Source organism: Nuphar pumila, chromosome 10, assembly GCF_984573655.1.
Source record: "Nuphar pumila chromosome 10, dmNupPumi1.hap1.1, whole genome shotgun sequence".
Lineage (NCBI taxonomy): Eukaryota > Viridiplantae > Streptophyta > Magnoliopsida > Nymphaeales > Nymphaeaceae > Nuphar > Nuphar pumila.
In genome coordinates this window covers 33866363-33889479 of record NC_143258.1, presented here as the reverse complement: position 1 = coordinate 33889479, position 23117 = coordinate 33866363, and the positions used below count along the sequence as shown (strand labels likewise).

General features: G+C 36.9%; 1 pseudogene across 1 annotated transcript in view; it reads right to left on the bottom strand.

Annotated features, from left to right (window-relative positions):
• Positions 1 to 5602: 5602 nt before the first annotated feature.
• The window catches only part of LOC149826630 (cysteine-rich receptor-like protein kinase 10), a 57443-nt pseudogene continuing 39928 nt past the window's right edge, over positions 5603 to 23117 (bottom strand). The window contains exons 3-5 of the transcript XR_016435095.1: positions 7212 to 7449; positions 6116 to 6263; positions 5603 to 6038 (exon numbers count right to left, since the gene is read on the bottom strand). The product of XR_016435095.1 is annotated as a cysteine-rich receptor-like protein kinase 10 (transcript). The remainder of the gene's footprint in view (positions 6039 to 6115; positions 6264 to 7211; positions 7450 to 23117) is intronic.

Sequence of the window (23117 nt, the reverse complement as noted above, 5' to 3'; positions counted from 1 at the left end):
TGAACAACTTCTTCATGTGAAGTGTCTGCCCTGGTTCACGAACATCATCAACTACTTGGTGACTAGAAAGTGCCATGCACATTGGAACAAGAATGAGAGAGATCATTTTCTAACGTAGGTTTAACATTATTTCTAGAAGGATCCAGAGTTTTTTAGGTTATGTGCAGACCAGATGATTTGAAGGTGCGTCCTTGAAGAGGAGTTCCCATCCATTTTAGAGTTTTATCATTCCTTGGCCTATGGAGGACACTTTTCTAGTCGAAAGACTGCTGCAAAGGTCATCCAATATGGATTATGGTGGTCGACACTGCATTGAGATGCTCACAAGTTTTGTAGGAGATAATTATGTTGTCAGTAGACAGGGAGCCAAGTGCGATATGATGTCCCTTCACTTCATTCTTGTAGTTGAGATTTTTTATGTTTGGGGCATCGATTTTATGGGTTGCTTCCTGCCTTCGTTCAATTATATTTATATTTTGGTAGCAGTCGATTACGTGTGCAAGTGGGTCAAGGTCGTGGCTATCCAAACCAATGATCATAAAGAGATGCTTAGATTTATCAAGCACAATATCTTTAGTAGGTTCGGTGTCCCAAGTGTCATGATTAGTGATAGAGGTAAGCACTTTAAGAATGTGCATGTTGCTTTCTTACTCAAGAAGTATTCTATACATCATCAGATTGCTATGACATACCATCCACAGACGAGTGGTCAGGTTGAGGTCTCCAATAGGGAGATCAAACAGATTCTTGAAAAGACAGTTCTGTCAAATCGAAAGGACTGGTCCTAGAGCCTAGATGATGCATTATGGGCATACAAGACTGCTTTCAAGACTCTGATTGGCATGTACCCTTACCGATTGCTTTTTGAAAAGCCATGTCATCTCCCTCTTGAGTTGGAACATAGAGCTTATTGGGCGATTAAGAAATTTAATTTTGACATGGCCCAAGCTAGCGCTAAACGAAAGTTGTAGATGAGTGAGCTTCAGGAGTTACGAAACCATACATATAAGAGCGCCAAAATCTACATGGCTCGAACTAAGCATTTTCATGATAAGCATATTTTGAGGAAATAATTTGAGCCTGGTTAGAAGGTTTGGCTTTTTAATTTGTGACTCCATCTCTTCCCAAGAAAGCTGAAGTCTAGATGGGACGACCCGTTCATAGTCCAGGAGGAATTCCTACATAGCGCTATTGATATTTTGGACCCACGTTCGGGCGAGAACTTCAAGGGCAATGGGCAACAGTTAAAGCCCTACATTTTTTATGCTATGACTAGTCAGGACATCGAGGTCATTGACCTCATTGATGTGTGAGGTAGCGCACAATGTTTGTATGTGGTACTAGTGTATGTTTTGGAAACCCCTTTTTAAAACGATAATTTTGAATTAAAATCCAATGAAAGTCAAACACCAAAAATATAAAAACTGGCTCGCACGAGTGGTGGAGTTTGGGTCGATCTCGAGGAATGAGAAATACGCGTATTCAAACACACAACTACGCTACTCTTTATTGCCAAAATAAAGAAAAAGAATTAATTAAATAAATGAATCACTCAAGAGTACTACCCTATGCAGAGGGCTTAAACGAATAAAAGAATAGAAAGGCCTTATTACAAACCCAATGAATTGAATTAAATAAAATAAAAGCCTAATCTAAAAAGAAAAGCAAGAGTCTTCAGTGCTTGATTTCTTGCCGTGGTCCTTTTGTCCCTTGCTTAAATCTTATTTATGTTCTTCCTCTGAGTGCTCCCTTGAGGGGCACTTTTGAGGGTCTGAGGGTACCTTTTAGAGACCTCGGAGGGTATTTTGAGGGCATAAAAGGGGCTCTACCACATGTTTCAATGTTCCTTGCACAAAACAATGACACAGACACAACAGTACGAATGGACTAAAACAAATCTACAGGTGAATTCAATAAAAAACACTCAAAATGAAGATCCAAACTAATTAAGTAACTACCTACTAAAAGATGAAATAGTAAAACTAAGTAACAAATTATGAAATCACGTGGACAAAATCTCAACAATACTCAAACAAGTATGAATTACTGAATTTAGAACAGACAAAAATACATTAATCGAACTAACATTATGCAAAAATCAACTAACAATTTAGATACTAAACAAATCTAACACTGTGCAGTATGAGTAACTTAACTAGATCCTTAATTAGACTAACAATAAAAAAAACTTTAACTATTCGAATTATCTTTGCCCAATTAACTATCATCTACCTATGAGGGACTGCATAATGCTCAACGTCAAACACGCACGAAGAGTTTGTGATTGACAACGTTGATCACTATGCAATCCGGTGATTACAACCTGACAATTACTTAAAACGACTATTGCAAATGAATGAAACAAAACAATAAGAGCTAATAATTTGGATCTACGCTACGTAACTAATGAAATTAATCAAATCAACTAACTCAATCAATTAGCAATGTATCAGCCTTGCTAAGAACATAAATTCAATGTAACTAATTAACCTACAACTATGCAGAAAATAAAAAGACTAACGTGACTTATACTCTTGACACACACAAAGACTTTACTACCGTGGAACATGCTAATGCATCTTCACAGCATACGTCTACTACTAAAAAGAAAACCAAACCCATTATTTTGATAGTGTATAAACTAAGGATACCTTAGACTACTTGTTGAACAAAAAAATTAAAGAAAACAAGCTAACATGGACGTTGCTATGCTGCTAAAGAACCGGCACTATATGCAACCAACAAAAACGCTAAACTGAATAACACAAGTCGTTGATCTCAATAAATAACACAAAAAAAATATAAAATGATGGATATAACCAGAACAAAACTGACTGAATGGAATAACATGAAATAAAACGTTGAATGGAAATAAAATGCTAATTTGTAAACACACAAACCCCCTTTTTTTCTTTTTTTTTTAGATGCAACTTGAACGCTACGTACACATATCTACTGAACACGCATATTACTTAAGCATTAAAATTAGTGACTGAAACAACACACAGACAAAAAAACTAAAAACACATGTATAACTGTGATAGTGATTAATATGTATACAATCGAGAAAATCGCCCTTACTCAACTCCATGCCCAAATGGTTAATCAAGTTACAGGTCAACTAGCCCACAAGAACTATGCACACTTGGCTAGGTGGATTGGCATGACACCTTTAAGTTGAAGGATGTGAGCTTGATATTCGAGGTATATGTCCTTTTCCGCCATGTTGACGGCAACCAGAAAATATCTTTACCGGGCAGGTGTAAGACCCAATCCATCCCAGCCTGGTGGCTTCAAACCCAAGCAAGCTCGTGGATAAACATGAAAAAAACAAAAATTTGAAGAGAAAGGAAAAAGAAGGTTCCTCCAAATGAGGAACCACCTCCCCCTCTCTCCTGCAGGAGGAGGCGAGGATGGACCTCACCCTCAACACAATTTTTGTGGGTGGGAGTTATCCTCACATATCGTGAGGACTCTGTAAGAGCCCTGACGGTGCATCCTTCTAAGAGAGTTTGAGAGCTAAAGAAGTGAAAAGAAAGAGCTCGAAAGAGAAACCAGAGGGGCTCAAAGGAGCAACCATCGGTAGGAAAATCCCCTTCCCTTGTCTATTAAGAGGAGGTTGACAACCATGGCTACGGGCATAGTGAGAGAAACAGTAGAAAATGGAAACCGGCAACCATTGGTTGCCGACTTTCGTGGGAAGAAAGAACAGAACAATCATCTTGACCGTTCTTAGTTGAGAGTCAACCGACTCGATCTGGACTGAACCAGACCAAGTCAGCCCAACCTGAACTGGTTTGGGTGTAAACCCAGACAGGATCTGGCCAAGTTGAGGGATCGACTGGGACTGGGTACAGCCCAGACTAAGTCTAATCTGAGATTAAAAAAACAAAAAAAAAAGGTTGACTCGGTTGTGCACTGATCATCTCGGTAGTTAACTTCCTCTCTCTCTCTCTCTCTCTCTCTCTTTGAGATGATACCGGCAGCCGGTGACTATCGGCTTCCTCCCCTCAAGCATGCCGACAGCCTTGGCTGCCGGTTTCTTTTCAAAAAAAGTTGGAAGAAAAAAAAAAAGAAATAGGGGAGGAGCGTTACATGTTGGTGGCGGCTCCTCCGACTGGTGGTGCTCCTCCTTTCTCTCCAGTTCTCTCAAACTCCATCTTTCTGCAACTCTCTCTTTCTCACTATTTGGTGGGACAGGGCTTACCATGAGGGCTCTTCACGGTGGGTGAGGATAAGCCTCACCCTCCTGATAATGGGGGGAGTTGAGGTTTATCCTCATCCTCTCACAGACGAGAGGGTAAAGCGGTTCCTCATTTTTCCCCACTGTCGTCTCTTTTTTTTTAAGATATTCCTCTCCACCTGACGCAATCGGGTGGGTTTTACATTTATGAGCATCTCGACGGCTTGTAACCATACAGGGCTTGCAGATGAGCGTAGGAATTATTTTAACTCCATGATTAAAAAATGTGGTTGCCTGCCTTCCACCACTCATTGTTCATGTATGGTTGATCTTTTTGGCCGTCCTGCATGCCTTGAGGAGGCTTATCAGCTTATCCAGAGTATGCCTATGGAGCCAACATGCAGGCATCTGGGGGCCTCCACTTTCTGCTTGCCGACTTCATGATAATATCAAGCTAGTTGAAGTTGTTGCACACCGACTCTTTTGAGATTGCGCCTTATAATTCTAGTAGTTATATCCTTTTGTCCAACAAGTATGCAGCATCAAATCAGTGAAATAATGCTTCTAAGCTTAGAGCAAAAATAACAGATTGTGGAGTTTGAAAAATTCCAGGTTGTATTTGGATTGAAATAAACTTTTCTGTTCGTGAATTTGTCATGGCAGATAGGTCACACACTGATTCAAGCAGTATTCATCTTATGCTGGACTCTAACTCATGAAATGAAACATTTTGGATATACGTTTGAAGAAACCTCATAAAAATTTGTTGCTTGGCGCAATGAGGCATTTGATCAGTCGCAAGATTATGTTTAGAAAGAAGCTTGATTCATGTCCACTTTCATTTCATCAACAATTCTTAATAGGATATCTCGAGATCAAGGTTATTGAAGCAGGTACATGTGCATCCTGGATTGAAATACGTCATTTAAATTTTCCTTATGCTTGATGACAGCTCTAAATATAATTTTCTGGGAACTTGTTGACTCCATTACACGTTGCTTTCGTGGCATGAAAACCTTGTCATGAAAGTTGATCTAAGCATGTGGCATTATCTTCATGAAAATGAGATCAGGACATTTGAAAAGGAGAAAATGAGGTAAAAAAAAGTACGCATATATGAAACTGGATGTCTTCGTTGAACTCCTTGAAGTACAAATTCCTCGAACCACATTTTCCAACTGAAGAAATGCCAATCCAAATTGATACCATATATAACGGATCAACTACAGAACGAATTCGTTTACTTTTAACATCTATAACTTTAGAAATTTCAAACTCTAGTCACCTATCCACAATAAAACAAATCATGCAAAATGAGGCAGCATAGTTCCTTGCATTAAAAGCATGATTGCAACCCTTTTAAGACCTCACCCAACTGAGCCACAGGGAGATTACAGTGGCACAAGGAAGTCAATAATGCTTCCACAAAAACATCCGTCTAGTATCCTCTACAACATACAGTGAGGAATTCTTTTGAACTTCCATGACCTGTTAGTGGTATTAAGAAGTTTATCGAGCTCGCAACTCAGTAATTATCAAGTCATTTGAAGATGGTGACGACTCTAATACACCCAAAGAGTGGGTCTCTGATGTTGATCTAGCATCAGACACACTGATTGGCCCCTCCATTGACCTACTTCCCACATAAAATGCCGGTGGTAAAGGGGCATGAAGAGTCACAGAGGTGCTACCAAGCATGAGAACAACCGAGGACATTGTTGGTCTATCTGCTGCATCATCTTGAACACAGTAGTCCAATATGGATTCATCTCAGTGCTTCATTTCTTTGATACGATTCGCCCAACGCCTCATCTACCAATTCTGTTGGCCTGTTCTCTTTAGATAGCTTCCATGCCTGCACCAATTTGGAATAAACATTCGATCTGGTTGAATCTTTAGTATTGCAGCAGTAACAACTGAAAGGATACGTACATAACTAAGCATGTCTCAACTGATCTCTGACTGAAATGAAGTGTTCTTTCGGCCAGAAACAATCTCTAGCAGTAATACTCCAAAGCTAAACACATCTGATTTAACAAAGTGATTGTCTTTTATTGCATATTCTGGGGACATCTAGCCACTGCCAAAAATAAAGGATGTCACAAGCTTTCCCATTTGGATAATAAATCCACAATAAGCAAATTTTATGTCATTTAAATTGAGAGCAATTTGTAGTAAGTCTCCTCTTTTTCATTCACGTTTGCTTGCATCTCACATAATTCAAAATCACGTGATTCCATCTCATGTGATTTGAAATCAGACAAGGTAGATTTCAAATCACATGAGAAAGTCAGCAAAATGGCCCCTACTGTGATTTTGAGTCGCATGAAGGATGCCATCTCAAGTTTGCTTGTATGTGAGAAAATGGGGCAAATTCAGAATCGCTCTCACCATTATGAGAGAACAGTTCTCATTTGAGGCCAAACAAGTGCCCTTGGTTGCAGAAGATCAAGTGAATTCATTTAATGCTAGAATAAACCATAAGGCCATGATCCCAATTTATCTAGGAAGACATTACATCCGTCAACAAAAGCACAGAAATGAATCTTTTCCATACCCATTTTTAGTTTGTGTATGCTTAAGCTTAACAATTCTCAGAAGTGGGCAATTATGGTAATTAATCTTATGTAACCTGAGTTACTGATATAAATACAAGACATGATTTGCATTATATCCTATTATTTCATAATTTAACTTGACCAAAGCATAGTTTATAGCGGTAGATCTTGCCAAACAGATTCAAGGTTGCAACTCATGACACAATCAAGCTACATATACTTTGTTGCCAACTAATTATGTGATATTTTTTTGTTGAAATTAATGATTGTATTCATTTGGATTTTGAAGCAGTTAGTATAACAAAAACCCAGAAACCATAATCTATCTATTAAGCATAGCCTTAAAGTATATTAAGATACCTTTTCATGGGTGCACAAGACAGTGAAAGATCAGATTGTTGGTGAGATTAGTTGAATGTAAGTCTATCAAGGGCATGGAATATATATTAAGCAGCTTAGTATGAACTTACTATGTCCCGGCGATTCTTTTTGTATTGCCTTGTGTCTCATCTATATTGCAGATCTTTGCCATCCCAAAGTCTGAAATCTTTGGGTTCATTTCTTTGTCCAACAAGACGTTGCTCGCTTTCAAGTCTCTGTGGATAATTTTGAGTCGTGAGTCTTCATGCAGATACATAAGGCCCCTCGCTATGCCCGTAATGATTTTGAGACGTGTAGCCCAATCAAGTTGCAGACGATTAATTGGATCTGGTGGATAAGCATGAAAAACTGTCGTATTAGTATTTCAATTATTTTTCCATACACTGTTTCTTTGGGATAGCTATATATATACATATAGTGATAAAAGCTTACAAAATAAAACACGGAAAATGGCTTTCTAGGGTTTTCATTTCTTTTTCTAAATTCAAAATATATTGATGTGATCTATCTACCTGGTTGATTTCATATAGATTTATTCTTGGATCAACAGATTTAGACTTCGACAACTAGAAATCTTCATAACTTCTGCTTTCGAAAAAAGAAATCTTCATAATTTCTTTAGCCTTGAAAATCATTTTTCATCAAAAAGTATGAGATGTGGATTTCTAGCAAATCGACCATTCCAAGCACATCTACAAGGTCAGAATTGAAAAGAAAAATGCTGGAAAAACCATTTGGTTGTTGGAGATTTGGGACCTTCTATCTTGATAGTGGGGCTAATATTTGGAGGCGTGCAACAAAGTGTTTTCTTAAAAGCGACAGTTGCCCCATCAGGTTTGATCCTGAGTGGAGTAGGGTTGTTCACAACTTCAATTATGGGATATAACCAAGCCTCACCTCTCGTGTAATACTATCCACCCTTAGCATTGAGTAGGCTAGTCACCACGACAAAGTTATCTTGAACAGCTTCACAGTGAGAGGAAGAGAAAAACACAAAAAAAAAATAGAAAACTTTTTTCTCTTAAAACTTGACCTTGTAGGGTCTCATCAAGGGCCGATCAAATATAAGTGCCATGTGCACAAACAGTCTCAACATGTTGACATGTTAAGGCAAACCAAAAGTTGTTAATACGGATATCTATCTGTTACCTAAGAAGCAGGTCCGCATTTGGCATGAAGCTTTCCTTTTTTATTAGCACCTCTTATTGCTGTTACTATGGCGATTATCCCTCTATAGAGAGAAAGTCTATCTCCAACCACTTGTTTCCTTGTTTGGTGTGGCTGGAGCTGCCTATATATATCCCATGGTTGCCAGTTGAGGAAGCGGGAGCGGGAAGCGATACGGGAAGCGGGAACGAGAGGCGAGGCACTTTCAAAATTTTAGGAAGCGGAAAGTGTGGGACCACTTAGGAGCGATTCGGAAATCGTCTCGGAAGCGAACCGAAAGCGACCTAGGAAGCGAGGGGGAAGCGAAAAAAATAAAAATAAAAAATAAAAAATACTAAAAAATTGAAAAAAAAATGGGGGAAGCGTGATGGGAAGTGTGCTTCCCATCAAAGGGAAGCATGTCTCCCATTAAAGGGAAGCGCGCTTCCCTGCACGCTTCGGAAGCACAACGTTTCACGCTTTCCCTTTTACTTAGGCGCTTCCGGTAACTCTGATATATCTTTTTATATTGTAATCCAAATTGATTGAGTGCTCCGAATAAATTATGAGGGAGTGTCCTCTTCTTCGTGGATGTAGGCTGAGTAGCCAAACCATGTTAATTCCTTTTGTGAGTGTGCCTTTCCTTTGAATAAGTGTAAATCATCATATTGTTCCACCTACAAATCGCAACAATCCCAACAGCCTCACCAAGTAAATCGTAACATGCACTGCCTACAAATCGTGACAACCCCGACAACCACACCAAGTAAATCGTAACTCAGTGTTGCTTGTAAATCATGACACGATGTTGCTTGTAAATCATGACACGACACTATTTACAAATTGTAACATGGTATCAAAGCCATGTTGTTGAAGCAATCTTCGGGGCATCAATCCTATGCAGAAAGATGGAGCGAACATGGCCGACCATTCTATCAATTCCACTGTTGAAATCTCTGCCAATCATAAGGTTGATTGCCATGTTCAAATTCATTTGCTTAAAATTACAAACTCGTTATTCTTAGAGACTGACTACCTGAGTTGGGCTGGGCAAAATCCATTAAGTTGGTTCTTAATGGTAGATCCAAGCTAGGATATAACACTGGAAAAAATCTGAAGCCAGACATCTCAGATCCCACATATGAAAAATGGGAATCTGAGAATGATATTGTTATGAGCTGGATTTTGAATTCTATGGAACCAACCATTGCAAAAAGCTTTTTGTTTATTGACATTGCAAAGGAGATTTGGGATGCAATCCAATAGATTTATGGCGAACAATTTATTCTCTCCAGAGTTTATGAACTCCAACTTGAAATCACCAAATTAACTCGTGATGATAAGTCGTTCAGCGAGTACATAAGTACCCTTAGAGGGATGTGGGACGAATTGTTGCAATATCGTCACCCAACCGATGACATACTAGAGAGTAAAAGGAGGTTTGAAGAAGATAAAGTGTTTAAGTTTCTTGCTGGCCTCGACCCAGATTATGACCTCTGCGAAGTCAGATCCTGATGATGACGTTGATGCCATCATACAACATTGTATGTGCCATGATACAATGGGAAGAAACTCGACGGAAAGTGATGAATCCGAGTCCAAAAATCAAAGAGGTACAACCTGAAAAAATGGATTTTCAGGTAGGATATAAGAAAAAGGAGTCTTACACTGAGTCTGACAACAAGTCCAGCCCGTTCACCAACCTCAATAAAGATCGATTCAAAGCCAGATCAAAACTCAAAGTGGGTCATTCCAAGGAACGGTGTTGGGATCTGGTGGGACGTCCAAACCGTGATGTCAAGTCTAAACCAGAAGTTGCTAACTTTGTTACCAAAGATGAACTTGCACTGTTTTTCCAGCAAATGGCAAAAACCAATTTAGCATCCACTGCTCCCATCAAAGATGATATCGCTGAACAACAAGGCAAATCTCATATTTTTCTGTCCCATATTTCTAATAACGAATGGATTGTGGACTAAAGAGCCTCAAATCACATAACAAAACATGACACCGGTATAGCCAGTTTTTCAAAACCGGTTTACACTGCCGATCGATCCATCATGATGGTCACCCGCATGAAAAACATGAATCTCATAAGTCAAGATCAGAAGTTCTCATTGTTCCTAAGCTCACTGCTAATCTTATGTCAGTAAGTAAGATCACCAAAACTTATGATTGTTTGGTTGTTTTTTCTTCTAAGGGTATAAAATTTCAGGACAGGAAAACGAAAAAGACGACTGGTAGAGGCATAGAATGTGATGGATTATATGTCTTCAGCCAACCATTGCATACCTTGCTCAGTTTTGCTCAATCTAACAATGACTATAGTCTTTGGCATTCTCGTCTTGGCCATACCTCGGCCAAAATTATCAGGATGTTGCCTGAAGTAAGGAATGACAACTTGGCTTGTGATGCTTGCGAATTTGCTAAGTCCTCTAAACTTCCTTTTCAAAAATCGTTCACCAAAAGTAACAATTTGTTTGAATTAGTGCATTCTAATGTGTGGCGTCCAGCCCCAATAGACTCGATTTTTGGGTTCAAGTATTATGTTACTTTTATTGAAGCTAAATTTCAAACTACATGGGTCTATTTTTTGAAACCAAAAAAGGAAGTGGTCTCGGTTTTTAAATCCTTTTATAATCTTGTGCTCAAGCAATTTGAACACAAGATCAAAATCCTGAGGTCTGATAATAGAGGTGAATACCTGAATGAAGTCCTTAATGATTTTTTTGAAGCAACATAGTATAATTCCCCAAAACACGTGTGTCGAGACTCCCCAACAAAATAGGGTCGCTGAAAGAAAGAACAGACACCTTCTCAATATTGCTCGATCTCTCATGTTTCATATGAACATCCCTCAACCTTATTGAGTTGATGTTGTTGTCACTGCTTGTTACATCATAAATCGTATTCCAAGTTCGAGTTTGGAAAACAGTATTCCAATGGAAAAGTTAAGGGGCCATAAAGTGTCAATTCAGCATTTGAAAGTTTTTTAATGTAAGGTTCTTGTGCACATTCAAACCAACTTTCGAAATAAACTTGAAAAAGAGACGTCAAGTGTGTTTTCATTGGATATTCGTCCTCAAAAAAGGGTTTCAAATGCTTTGATCCTATTAGAAAAAAACTTTGTATCACGAGATATGAGATTTTTTGAAAATGAACCCTACTTCTAGGGGGAGATTCAGGTCGAGACTACTCGAGATCCAAGTCTCATTTTACCTATTTTTGAAGATCCGGAATTTGTTTTTCAAGATAACACTCCTACCCTTGAAGCAAGTCCTTTTGTTACTGACACTGAGACAAACCCATCTGTTGTTGGTTCTGTGTCTGGTACCGATCCAAATCAGCCTATGGTTATGCCCAACCTTGGTCAAGAAAGTGTTCTCATTAGGAAATCATCTCGATCCACTCGACCACCAGTTTGCCTAAGAGACTACTACTCATAATGTGCTAATGAATCCCCTAAGTATCATTCCATAGAACAACAGTTTGATTTTTCCAAATTGACAAAGTCCTATCGTACCTATCTAACCAAGATCTATAACCATCATGAACCAACACACTTCAATGAGGCTCTCAAGGATGCTCATTGGAAGTCTGTAATAGATGATGAGTTAAAGGCATTACTAAAAAACAACACTTGGACTCTGGTTAAGCTACCACATGGAAAGAAAATGGTAGGATGTCGATGGATATACAAAATAAAGTACAACAGTGACAGCTCTTTAGAAAGATACAAAGCAAGGCTAGTTGCAAAAGGGTATACTAAAAAAGAGGGAATTGATTTCACTGAAACATTTGCTCTAGTGGCCAAGGTGAGCTCTATTTGTATTCTCCTATCAGTTGTTGCCAATAAACAGTGGGGCATCTATCAATTAGATGTGAAGAATGCCTTTCTTCATGGCGAAGTATAAGAAGAGGTGTACATGCCTCAAGAAGTCTCCTTGGGCATGGTTTGCAAAACTTAGTGAGGTTCTCACCAACATCAGCTTTAAACGCAGTACTTCGGATTATACTATGTTTGTTCACCAGTCTACTCAAGGCACTGTGATACTTCTGGTATACGTTGATATAATCTTGACAGGGGATAATAGAACTATGATGCAAAAAACCAAAGAAATCTTACATGCCTGATTTGAGATCAAGGATCTTGGAAAACTAAGGTATTTTTTTGGCATCGAAGTGGCATTCTCAAAAAAAGGAATATTCTTGTGCCAGCGCAAGTATACTCTAGACCTTCTTAAAGATACTGGAGTAATTGGAGCAAAGGATGTTGGAATGCCTCTTGAAGCCAACTGCAAATTTAAAAAAAATGACGGAGATCCGATTGACAATACTGAAAGTTTCCAGCGTCTTGTGGGAAAATTGATATATCTCACTATTACCTGTCCAGTTATTTCTTATGCGGTGAGTGAGATTAGTCAATTCATGCATGAAGCAGCCCACAGAATCCTAAGATACCTTAAGGAGACCCCTGGTAAAGGTATTCTTATGAAAAAGAATGAAAATCTAGACATTATCGGATTCACTGATGCCGACTGGGCCGGAGACACTAATGATAGAAGATCCTGTTAGAAAGTGACTTGAAATACATTGGGTTCAATAATGAACCCATATCTATGCACGTGAAGTGCAAATATACCCATTAAAGGGAAACAACATAAGCACATAATGTGCTAACACATAAAACCCATAAAAAGGGAAAAATATGACATAAAGTCATAAGTTGCATATCATTAAAGAATAATGGAGAAGGGGTAAAAACCCCATTACAATGGAGCATAAGCTCCCTCAAGAAGTAAGAAATACAAAGGGGAGAGCCCCTATTTATAACAACAAAAAGGAGCCTTGGAGGGGCTCCACTCATAGACGTTGGAGCCCCTCCAACGGTCACAAATGTGACCGTTGGAAGGGGCCCAACGTCTATTTGAGTGGGCCCCCCAAGGTACCTTTTGGTACTTGAGAAAAAAGAAATAAAAAATAAAAGAAAAATAAAAATAAAAATAAAATAAATTACAATCACATTCATAAAGTGAATGTGCGTAAAACAGAGGAAAAGACTAAAATACCCCTACGGCTAAACAAAAGGAAAATATATATTTTATATATATAAATAGGAGGATACATATACATATATACCATATATGTATATGTATCATCTTTTATATATATAAAATATGTCTAATTACAGCAATTGATGGGTACATTTTAACACCCCCCCTCAAGCTTTACAGGGAAACGAAAAGATTGAAAAAAGGGCAAAACTCCACGAGGCTTCGGCGACTCCAAGAGGCTTCGGCAAGGATGCAATGAAACTTGAAATAGCCTTCCTCCAATTGTCTTCAAATGATGAACCCATTTCCCGAACCATCCAGGGTACTTCCCTTTGTCCTATCTCCAAGATCCTGAGAAAAGAAAACAACAAAGAACAAGTAAACAATATCTTTGCACTTTACTCAAAAAAAGGAACATTCCTAACAAGGTGCAAAATTTATGCATAATATGATAGTTACTTTAGTATGAAACGAAAAATTTAGAAAACCAAAGTTTCTAAATCATACATTATGTTAAAACAAAATGAGCGGAAGCAAATGCAAAAATTGCAAGAATGCATAATGCATTCATAAGGTCCACCATTGGACAAATATAACCCCATAATGGGGAATAACAAAATGATCCACTAAGGGATACCACAAGAAGCCTACGAAGAGGCATAACATACATATGCTTTATTGAATGAGAGCCCAAAAAAGGCCATAAAGAGCATATGCATATACGAATCATTATATGAATTGATACTCAAAGAACTAAAACATGCTTCAAACATGTAGTGAAGTTCCAAATAAGAGAAACGAAGTCTCCAAGCATACTTTAGGCAAAATAAGCCCAAGAGTTCACAAGGTTTTTAAAAACATTTATGAAAGTCACACTTAATTGAAAAGAGAAAAAAAAAAAACATTTTACATATAAGGGTGGCAAAAACCATAAGCACTTAATATATAGATTAAATGCTAAGAAATCAACTTGATATGCATATCAAAAAGATGATTTACTTGAAAAACACAAGTCATGAATGAAATTTTGCAAATTTCAATAATAGTTTATTCATTACAAACAACTTCCTCATTAGTCCTCCAAAACCCATAAATCAAGTGTATAAGCTACTAGATCAAGAATATAAAGCCATTAAAGGCAAAAGACACACACAAAGGTGTGTAAACGAACCTCTTGTCTACATATAATAATACTTGAAATAAGTGTATCTACGACAAGAGCAAGAGAATACATGCCAACATGGACTAAAAAGTATCTCTTGTCTACGTAAAAATACACTTAAAACCAAGTATGTTCAGCTACTAGAACAAGAGTAATAAGCCAACCATGGGCTAAAACATAATACATCTCTTGTCTACATAAGATGGCACTTGAAATGAGTGAAATAAGTCAACCATGGGCATACATCTAAGCGACTAGAACAAGAACACAAACGCCAACATGGACTAAGATCACACACGATGGTGTGAATCAACGTGTCTTGTCTACATATAAGATCACTCAAGACAAGTGTGTTCAGCTACTAGACCAAGAGAGCAAAAGCCAACAAAGGGCTAAAAACACACGAAGGTGTAATAAAATTCTTGTCTACATATGATGACACTTAGATAATGGGCATAAAAGGAAAGGACTTTTGAGGCAATAAAGCTTGTAATGACAACATATAAATAAAACCTCGAATGAAACAATATTCCTTTTAAAAAAGAATACTCATAACATTTTGGAATAAATGCATGTAAAAAGTATCTTCAACAAGATACTACAATCGATAAAATAATATTCTTGAGAACAAATGTGTAAACATACACACACCAAGAGCACTTGTGAAAAAACACAAGAACACATGTGCACAACAAGCACAACATACGGAATCAAAAATGTGCAAGTGCACTCATAAGATTCTTAAACAAATAAAAGGTTGGGCTATAATCCCAAAACACCTTGATTTTAAATATACCTTAAAACATTTAAGGTTTCAAACACCATATGTCCATCACATTTACATAGAGGCATCCATAATATCAATGGCCACAAGAGAAAAAATGAGTGACACACTCATAATTAGAGATCAAATAACAAATCATTTTAGAGTCCCAAGGTGCCCATAACTCACCTCAACAACCATCTCTAATATAACAATAATAAGGCCAAATAAATGATGCATTAAATAACATGTGATGGACAAATATAAGTGCCACAAAAGGGCAGTAACCACATAAGGAATCATTTTCCAAATAAAAGTTTTTACCAAGAAGACCGATTAACAAATTGAATCAAAGGTCCAATATAATCCATCAAAACAATTTTGCATAAACACGAATTATGCTTAATCTTCAAAAGAAGTCTTGTACCAAAAAAGACTTATTAAGCAACAACATAAAGAATTCATCAAGACAATCAAGCTTTTAATCAAAGAAATCATAAGAACCGTAATGGTTCACAAAGAAGGCTTTAACACAATACTCAAGGAAAGAATATTCAAAAAACACTTGAAAATTTATAGATTTGGGATTAAATCCCATACAACAATTTTAAAATATTCTTTGATTGTGATGAGATATGCGGACACATACAAAGTGATATAAGCACTTACAATGATTTAAAAAGAACTCAATATCTAAATTCATTATATTTTTCACAAAAGAAATGTGCATAAAGGCTCCATAATGCAAAAAATGTCTACGAAGAGACAATACACATGTAAGCACACAAGGCTTTATAAAAGATGTGCACGGAGGCACTCATACAATACTTGAACAAATACACACCAAGGTGTAAACAAACATGCACTAAGGCATGTATATCATAAAAAAGAGGGAATGCATACAAGCGCAAAATATTTGAGAAGCAAATGTGCACAAAATACAAAAATACACAAAAGTGAGCAAGTATGTACTTTATAAAAAGAGCAATGCTTGAAATTCTCAAATTTTAATTATGTAATTACATGCTTGATAAGTGCAATTGAGGACAAAGAAAACCATATTATGGCCAATGTAGGTATCTTTAAAGATATTATTAAGAGGTTTCGAAACCTTATGAAAAATACAAACCAACAAGTTTATAAGGATGAAAAATGAAATCATTTATACCAAAAAGGATGTAATAGATGAACTATGCACTCTATGTGGGAAATTCCTTTTAAAACAATCTTTCCTAATGGTTTATCATAGATAATTTTTCAAAAAAGAAACATTGAAAAACTTTTTAGGAGTTCTTATAAGTCATCATTAACAAGAACTACTTTAGGATTCAACAAAGATTTTAGATGTGAGAGATTCTCATATAATGATTATATCAAATTTTTCAAAAATGCACTAAAATCCATAATCAAGAGGGGAACTCGAATCAAATTAGGGTTCATATGAGAGTTAAGAAATTTTAAGCAAAGATCATTATTTTAGCAAGAAATCATATATATAATTTTTAAAAGTTAACTTATAGGTCAATCATGAAATATTTATTTAAGAACTATAAATCTCACATAATTGAAGGTAAAATTTTTTTTTTTTTTTTAAACATAAATTACTATTATATGCGATGAGTAGTTCGAAAAATAAACACGAATTTTATATTTGGACAACAAACGATTTCACCAAATTTAAAAGGAGATATTTTCAAAATATATGAGCACACGAAATGTGAAAAGAAATAATTCAACTATCATGACCATTAAACGAACAAACTATATGCAAGAAACATATTGTCAAATGCATAATACTTTTAAGAAAAGGGATACATACCGAATAACTTGAAAAGCATAATACTTTAGGAAGAGCAATGAATACTTCACCATTTCTTGAGTGACATGCTTTCCGTTGCACCAAAGGACAACCCCATCGTGACCTCGCTTTGATACCATGTTAGAAAGTGACTTGAAATACATTGGGTTCAATAATGAACCCATATCTATGCACGTGAAGTGCAAATATACCCATTAAAGGGAAACAACATAAGCACATAATGTGCTAACACATAAAACCCATAAAAAGGGAAAAATATGACATAAAGTCATAAGTTGCATATCATTAAAGAATAATGGAGAAGGGGTAAAAACCCCATTACAATGGAGCATAAGCTCCCTCAAGAAGTAAGAAATACAAAGGGGAGAGCCCCTATTTATAACAACAAAAAGGAGCCTTGGAGGGGCTCCACTCATAGACGTTGGAGCCCCTCCAACGGTCATAAATGTGACCGTTGGAAGGGGCTCAACGTCTATTTGAGTGGGCCCCCCAAGGTACCTTTTGGTACTTGAGAAAAAAGAAATAAAAAATAAAAGAAAAATAAAAATAAAAATAAAATAAATTACAATCACATTCATAAAGTGAATGTGCGTAAAACAGAGGAAAAGACTAAAATACCCCTACGGCTAAACAAAAGGAAAATATATATTTTATATATATAAATAGGAGGATACATATACATATATACCATATATGTATATGTATCATCTTTTATATATATAAAATATGTCTAATTACAGCAATTGATGGGTACATTTTAACAGATCCACCACGGGTTTCAGCTCATTTGTGGGAGGAAATCTGGTTACATGGAAGAGCAAGAAGCAATCCGTTGTTGCTAGATCCAGCGCAGAAGCAGAATACCACGCCATGTCAACATGCACATGGGAACTTATCTGGATTAAAGCTCTCATCAGAGATATAGGTATAAGCTTAACCCAACCGATAGAACTCAAGTGTGACAACATGACTGCTATGTACATTGGAACAAACCCAGTGTTTCATGAGAGAACTAAACACATCGAGGTTCACTTTGTGCAGAAAAAAATTCAAGCCAAAGAAATATTCACATCATACATTGGGAGCAAGGAACAATTGGCAGATATTTTTACAAAATCTCTAAATCATGAAATGCATCACAAACTAAGTCACAAGTTGGGCTTGATTGACATCTGCGCACCAACTTGAGGGGGAGAATGTTAAAACGGATATCTTCCCTTTTTTATTAGCATCTGTTATTGTTGTTACTATAGTGATTATCCCTATATAGAGAAAGTCTATCTCAAGCCACTCATTTCCTTGTTTGGTGTGGCTGGAGCTGCCTATATATATCCCTGTATATTGTAATCCAAATTGATTGAGTGCTTTGAATAAATTGCGAGGGAGTGACCTCTTCTCTGTGGATGTAGGCTGAGTAGCCGAACCACGTTAATTCCTTTTGTGAGTGTGTCTTTCCTTTGAATAGGTGTAAATCGTCACATTGTGCCGCCTACAAATCGCAACAATCCCAGCACCCTCACCAAGTAAATCATGGCATGCAATGCCTACAAATCATGACAACCCCAACAACTACACCAAGTAAATCGTAACTCGGTGTTGCTTGTAAATTGTGAGAACAACACCAAGTAAATCGTGACACGGTGTAGCTTGTAAATCATGACACAAAACTATTTACAAATCATAACAAAAGTCCTAAGTAATGGAATTATAACGAATATTAACAGCAAATTGGTTCGGATGCCTAGATCTATTAAAGAATTTGAATGCAAAATCACCATTTGGGAGGTCCAATAGTTGTTTCAAGAAGTTGTGAGAATCGAACCAAAGGAAATCTATGATGCATAAATCAGTGGAATAAAAATGATGATTATCTCAATTGTAAGGTCATATGGCCATAAGTGACTCTTGGAGTGGCTATTCCAAGAGTCACGTTCCAAGAGAAGTGTCTCTTGAGATTGAAAGCCATTTCAACTGTAAAACCCGAAAATTTTTGTTACAAAATATTTTAAAATATGCAAATTGGGCCTAGATCCAAATTGCAGATCCAAGACCCATAAAGGGGTTTTCCGAATAAATTTACCTCGTAAATTTGATATGTACGTATAAGTACAATAATTTTTAATTAATTAAATAATTCGGGGAATAATTATTTAAAAGAGGTGTGTAGATGGGTCCGGGATCCACATACCGGATCCATGTACCTATATATATTTTAATATATATATATATATATATATATATACATGTATAATCTTAAATAAATAAAATTTTTAATTTTTTAAAAAAAGTTAATCCGAGGATCCACAGTTGGATCCAACTTGTGGATCCATCTCGTTAGGGTCGGGTTACGGGTCTCGGGTCCGGACCCAAGCCGTGTAATGAAGTGCCAAATGAAAAGAGCAACGTCTCCAAGCGAAAGCACGGAAGCACGCACATACACAAGATGCCACTAAAGGGCAAAATAAACCACAAAAGTGGTCAAGCACAAAAAGAAGATAAAAAATATATCTCACTTCATAGAATGCTTCAAAAGAAGCTTGAGGAATACATGGGGCTGAGCCCCTTATTTATACACAGCAAGGGACCCAAGGAGGGGCTCCCATAGAGTCGTTGGAGCCCCTCCAACGGTCATATTTATGACCGTTGGAGGGGTCCAACGACTCTATGTGGACCCCTCTCAAATGTAAAAAAAGAAAAAGTAAAAAATACAAAAAAGGAAAAAGAATAAAGGAAAAAGAAAGAAAAGAAAAAGCATATCAAGGATATGCGTGTACAGGTGAAATGACAGAAATACCCCTGTGGGGTTTTACAAAAATATATATATATATATTTATATATATAGATAGACACGTAGACATATATATATCATATATATGTATATGTGTCGTAATCGATATATATATATATATATATATATATATATATATATATATATATATATATATATATATATATATATATACATCATATTTTAACACCCCCCCTCAAACACACGGTGAAATCACCGAGAGTTTGCTAAGGAGGAAATAGAAGCGAGGCGAAGGCAAGGCTTTGGTGAAGAAGTCCGCCAACTGATATTCGGTAGGAACATATGGGAGTTGAATGGTGCCACGTAGGAACTCATCTCGAACATAATGACAGTCCATCTCAATATGCTTCGTTCGTTCGTGAAAAGTGTGATTGCTAGCGATATAAATGGAGCTCTTGTTGTCACAGCATAGCTTTGAGGGAGTTGAGAATGAGACACCCATATCTTTAAGTAAGCTTCTTAACCATATAATCTCAGTTGTGGCAGTGGCCATCGCACGATATTCAGCTTCAGTAGATGAGAGAGAAACTTTACGCTGCTTTTTATACCTCCAGGAGATAAGTGACTCCCCAAGAAACACACAATAACCTGTGGTAGAAATACGATCATCGGGGTTACCCCCCCAATCAGAGTCAGTATACGCAAGTAAAGTAAGAGGTGAAGAAGAGGATAAGAATACTCCCTTAGTTATGGAATCTTTTAGATATCTGATAATCCTCATTACTGCTGCCATGTGAGTGGTGGTAGGAGCAGTCTGAAATTGGCTTGCACTATGAACTGCATGGGAAATGTCAGGCCTGGTAATAGATAAATATGTTAATGATCCAATCAATTGACGATAAGGCGTGGGATCTGCTAAAGGAGTGTCATCATTGGCTCTCATCTTGGCATTGATCACTTCTGGAGTCTCCACCCTTTTGTCATCTGTTAGCCCAGACCTAGCAATAATATCAGAGGCAAGCTTCATCTGAGATAGGACATACCCCTTGGGGGAGTATGCAACTTCAATTCCTAAGAAATACCTCAAAAAACCCAGATCAGACATATCAAAATTTTTCTTAAGAATATTTTTAATAAGATCAATACCTTTCTTATCATTACCTGTGATAATCATATCATCAACATATAATAACAAAATGGTTATGTATTCATTAGAGGATTTAACAAACAAAGCAGTATCAGTGTAACATGAGGAGAAACCATTATCAAGAACTACTTTGCTAAAAAGATCATACCACGCTTTTGGCGCTTGTTTTAACCCATAAAGAGCTTTGTTTAATTTTAGAATATTGCCTTTCCCAATTTCAAGACCCGGCGGAGGATCCATAAGAACTTCTTCACATAAAGTTCCATTTAAGAAAGCATTTTTAACATCAAGTTGGTATATAGGCCATTGTTTGATGGATGCTAAAGCAATTAAGGTTCGTACACTAGTCATTCTGGCCACGGGAGCAAAAGTTTCTTCATAATCAATCCCATATTCTTGGGCATAGCCTTTTGCTATCAAACGAGCTTTGTATCTTTCAAGAGACCCATCACATTTAGTTTTGACTTTATATACCCATCTACACCCAATTGCCTTCTTCCCTAAAGGTTGAGGAATAATGCTCCAGGTTTGGGCCTTGTTAAGAGCCTCTAGTTCGATTTTCATGGCTTCAATCCAATGTGGGTGATCTTTAGCTTCCTTAAAAGATGTAGGTTCGTGATACGAATGTATTAACATAAGACAGGCCCTATAATTCGGAGAAAAAGATTCATAGGACACAAACTTTTGTGGTGGCCTACTGGTACGAGAAGATCTCCTAGGTAGATTGTTGTCAGTAGATTCTTCTAAAGAGAAGTCTTGAGAGTATCTGTCAATAGCAGGTTGATGTTCATTTCCTATCCGTCGGGTATAAACATTTATATCATTAAGGTTTTCATTTTGGGAGGTATTGTCATGTTGTTGTATATCATTATAATGTGAAATTCCATCACAACTAGTATCACAAGAAATAGCCTCAGGAGACTCAATTCTAGGAGCTAAGTCAAATAGAAAAGAATAATCGATGTCTTCCTTAGATGTGTGGATATCGAAACCATTTTGTTCTTCAATAAAGTTTACATTTCTCGATACATATAATTTATTGTTTCGAATATCAAAACATCTATAGCCTTTTTTATTCTCACCACAGCCAATGAACACACATTCAATAGCTTTAGGTGACAACTTATCTTGTCCTAAACTAAGTAAAAAACATTTGCATCCAAAGATTCTTAATCTATTAAAATCGGGAGTAATTTTAAATAATTTTTCAAAGGGCGAAACATTTTTCAAAGAGGAAGAGGGCATACGATTCACAAGATATGTTGCGGTAAGAAGAGCTTCGGCCCAAAAGTTTTTAGGAACACATTTAGACACAAGAAGAGTTCTTGTGGTTTCAATTAAATGCCTATGTTTCCTTTCCGCAAGACCATTTTGTTGCGGAGTTTTAGGACAAGATCTTTGGTGCAAAATTCCATTTGTTTTAAAATAATTTTGGAAGTCTTTAGACATGTATTCTCCTCCTGAGTCGGATCTAAAAATGGCTATATTGTGTTGGAATTGATTTTGAACAAGAGCGTGAAACTCTTTAAAATTAGTGAAGACATCAGATTTATTCTTGATAATATAAACCCATGTGTATCTAGTAAAATCATCAATAAAGGAAACATAGTAAGAGAAGCCTCCTTTGGACATAACGGGTGCCGGTCCCCATACATCGGAATGCACAAGTTCAAAAGGCCTTTTTGACACAAAATTGCTATGAGAATATGGAAGAGAGTGAATTTTCCCAAGAATACAATCATTGCATGTAAATGTATTTGTATTACAAAATTTTTCCAAAAATGGAAAAAGGTACAATTTGGAAATACTAGGGTGCCCAAGTCTCTTATGCCAAGTCTCAATATCTTTGGATTGAACATGATTACAAAATGATTTGGATGGCAAAGACAAAAAATCCATATAGTAAAGGTCCCCTCTTCTATGGCCTTGCCCAATCCGCTTCCCGGACCGGAGATCCTGCACATAGCAATGGGTTGGTGAAAAAGAGACATTACACCCAAAATCGGTGATTTAAGAGACGGAGAAAAGATTTAGATTAAGTTTTTGGATGATTCGGATTTTGGGAACAAAAAATTCTTTGTTTTGGTCATAAATTTTCTCAAGGTTTCCAATACCCTCAACATTTAAAGAAGTTCCATCGGCGGTGGATACATAT